Below are 3,726 nucleotides of genomic sequence, written 5' to 3'. Positions count from 1 at the left end.
CCATTGCCCCAATGATGGAATCAATCTATCTCATCAAGGGTCTTCCTTTCCTGCTCTGCCCCTCCACCTCTCAAGCATGACATCCCTCTCCAATGACTGATCCTGCCTTACAACATGTCCAAAGTATGTCAGAGGAAGCTTCAGAATCCTTGTCTCTAAGGAGTAGCCTGGTTTAACCCTCTTGGTGCATTTAATACTCTTCTCCAACATCACAGCTCAAAGGCATGTTTTTCTTCTATCATCTCTAGTCATTGTCCAGCTCTCTGATGCATAGCAAGTGATTGTAAAGACCATGGCCTGTATCAGGTGCACCTTAGTTTCCAGACTGATGTCATTGCTCTTCAGTACTTTGGAGAAGTCTCTAACAGCAGACTTTCCCATCACAATATGTCTTTTCATTTCCTTAGAAGGCCGCATCACATAAGTAACCGCAGCAAAGTTTTACAGACCAAGAGTGTGCAGTACTTTTTTTCCTAGGCTGTGACTTTTCTACCAGGCCATTCTTCTGAAGCATCCCTGAGTGGATTTGAATTCTTAATCTTTGTGTTAGTCATAACTTGCTTAACCATTTGCACCACTAAGAACTCCACCAGCAAGCAAAACTGTCCAAATATTTTGAAAGGTTACATGAAGTGGTAGACTGGAGGGGCTCAGACACAAGTGCAGAATGAAAGGGGGAGGAAGGAAGGTGAGGCCAGAAAATCAACACAAGCAGGAAAAAACAAGGGATTAAGAATTATTAACGTGTTTGGCCCCAAAACTAGAAACAAAGAAATGAGAAAATGCATGGGGAGGAAAAGTGCAGAAATGAAGAATTATATGACCCCTAAAGTTGGATGAGCTCTGGTGGCTTAGGGAAAAGGAGCTACGCTACCAAATCAAAGACAAGCAGTTCAAATCCACCAGCTGCTCTGTCTGAGAAAGATGGGCAATCTCCTCCCCTGTCATTTTCCGCCTCTGAAAACTCGCCTGTGTCCTTAGAACATAACAACAGAGTTGGATAGTCAAGGAGCACGCTTTAAATATAGATGTGCTTTCCCCTCTCCTCCTCACAGGAGTGAGGTGTAGAACTGGAGCGGGATTAGGGTGGGAAGAAGACGTGGAGAAGCTAAAATGGTTTAAATTTAGCTGTTTCAAGGTGATTTGCCAGAGGCTGGGAAGCCAGAGTACTGAGGCACCAGGCGCTTGAGCAGCGCCACCCCTACTGAGTGCTGAAGCTTTGCTGCTGCCTCCAGTGCTGGCCGCCTTCTAAATCAGGAAAGAGAGGGGAGGGCCAGAAGGGCAGCGGGGCTTTTCTACCTTCCCATTGCCCTCAGTCAATTGAAAAATGAACTCGTCCAGGGCTCTGGACGAGGGTGCTGGCGTGTGTCTCGCAGAGGAAAAGAGCAGTAAAGTCAAGGAGGTATTATTATGCTGCTTCACTGGCTTCTTTAGAATAATCCCCCGAGGAGGTTAGATTGAAGTGCAGCAGTCAGAGCGCAGGCGAGCCCATCCTCCGCTCGCAGCACTTTAGCTAAAGATGACAAGTGGAGCAGCGCTTCACATCACGGGGACTTGTCGTTGTTTACATCTTTTACTGGGTTTGGGGACACTTTGTTCATGCTTCTGTAAATCCCCCACAGAATATGCAGCTTTTGCTCTCTTTCACTGTCTTTTGCTGCTGCTTGGGAAGAAAGGAAAAAAAACCCCAGCAACAACAAAAACCCAAACCCTCACTTAGTGGTCACGTGAGTGCGTGTACCCGTACATGTTTGCTGGGAGGCCAGCTTTTCTTTAACAATAGCTAGTCCTTTTCCCCCCTTAATCTCACCCCATAGTCATAGAGATCCTCTTCCCTCATCCCTGTGAGGAGGCTTTAGACAGCAACAGCCTGATTCCTTGACGGAGTTTAAAAATATTTGTTTTCTTAGGGCTTGCTGGCCTGAAGTTGATTTAGGAACTTGAGGGTATGGCCGGGAGAAATTTACAAACCCACTCCCAAGTGTCTGAGGAGGGGAAACTGAAGTGGCTTAGTCCACTGGGAATCACACTGCTAATTCAAAGGTCAAGTCTCTCTGCCAGTTCCTATCTATCAGTGCCACATAAAAGAAAGACAAGCACAGTCTCCTCCCAAGCTATTTACAGCCTCAAGCTGCTTACAGCTTCAGAAACTCAAGGGAGGGTCAACTATGAGGCAGTTCCTAACCTTGGGCAAAGACCTCTTCAGTTTTTTTAAAGGATAAGAGACATCAAGGGTGATCTTTTAAACAATACATGCTACACAGACCCTAGGATGGTCAGTGATGGAGCAACTTGAGTTCATCCATTCACTCTTCATTTTTCTCACTCATCAATGTTGGGAATCTAGCTCATGCTGGACACAGCTGCAGGGAGAAAATGAGGGAAACAATCACTTGGTAGCTATTCTCATTGGCTTTAGGGTTTAATAAAGGAGAGAGTCAATAAACATTTTACCCCAAATAATTAAGTAAATGCAGTGTGGTTAGTGCTAGGAAGGAGAGTAAAACACTCAATGGGAAGAAATAGTAAGAAGAGCTAAAGTACTGGAAGTTCTCTTTGAGAGAGACTTCTGAAAAAGCAATAAAAATGAGTCATATAGAAGAGTCTGTAGGTTAGGTTGGAAAAAGAATACAGGACTTGAGCTATAAAAAGCCTGCAGAGCTAGAAGACGACAAAGATGCCAGTGTGGGTGGAGTAGGTGAGCTCATGCAAGAGTTGAACAGAGGAGCCACTTCATGCATTTTGGGGAAGGGAAATCCAAGGCTCAGAACAGGCAAGTAGATTGTCTGATCTCATGCAGCAAATTAGAGCCATATTTGGTACAACAGCTAGACAATCTTTTCCCATCCATCCAAACAGAACATAGCTTCTGCCACCATGCCAAGGAAGGAAGACTTGAACCTTTTTGAAAGAGACTTGCATAAACACATCTCAAAGAAAGTCTTCAGCATCAGTGCCAAACTATTTGACTGGGGGGGAAAAATCAACCAGGATTTTTTTTTGTTACTTCCTGAGTCCTTACTTTACTCACGAGTTTTATATATATATATATAATGAGGGTTATCACTGACAATGTCATATATCTTTTGGCAGAAAGCAGATTTACTGAGTGGTGGATGATGCGAAGTTATGGATAACATTGTGAAGAATAAGAATTCTAGAATATTTAATAATGCTCCTGAAAACTTGTGCATAGACCAAGAAGAGGTATTTGAGCAGAACCATCAAAGTCTTTGATAGCAGCAATAAAGAAATCAGAAGTCCTGCTCCATTGAAAACATCTGCTATCAAGGATCTTTCCAAAGTGCTACAGAACAGGAATGTCAATTTCAAAGCTCAAATGCACCAAATCCAAGCCTTGGGGTGGGATAGTGTTTCATTTGCTTCCTATGAATCTGAAAATTTCACAATGAATACGGATAACAGAATAATTGATGCCATAGAATTTTGTTGTTGGATAAAAGTATTGACTAGCCCATGGACTTTCAAAAGAACAAATAATCTGTCTTGGAGGATATACAGACTGGGTGCTCCTTAGAGAGAAGGATGGTGAAGCTTCATCTCACATACTTTGGGCATATTGTCAGAAGGGATCAAGCCTTAGAAAAATTCATTATCCCAGGAAAACTAGAGTTGTTGTTGTTATGTGCCGTTGAGTCATTTGCGACTTATAGCGACCCTATGTACAATAGCCCTAAACCCTGCTCTATCCTGTGCCAATTGCAT

General features: G+C 43.4%; 1 pseudogene; it reads left to right on the top strand.

Moving 5' to 3' along the window:
• The first annotated feature begins 1,327 nt into the window (after positions 1–1,327).
• The window catches only part of LOC102858365, a 4,348-nt pseudogene continuing 1,949 nt past the window's right edge, over positions 1,328–3,726 (top strand).

Source organism: Elephantulus edwardii, unplaced genomic scaffold (genome assembly GCF_000299155.1).
Source record: "Elephantulus edwardii isolate Elephantulus edwardi_28Jun2011 unplaced genomic scaffold, EleEdw1.0 scaffold00092, whole genome shotgun sequence".
In the NCBI taxonomy this organism is placed as follows: Eukaryota; Metazoa; Chordata; class Mammalia; order Macroscelidea; family Macroscelididae; genus Elephantulus; species Elephantulus edwardii.
This window is presented reverse-complemented; position numbering and strand designations above follow the sequence as displayed.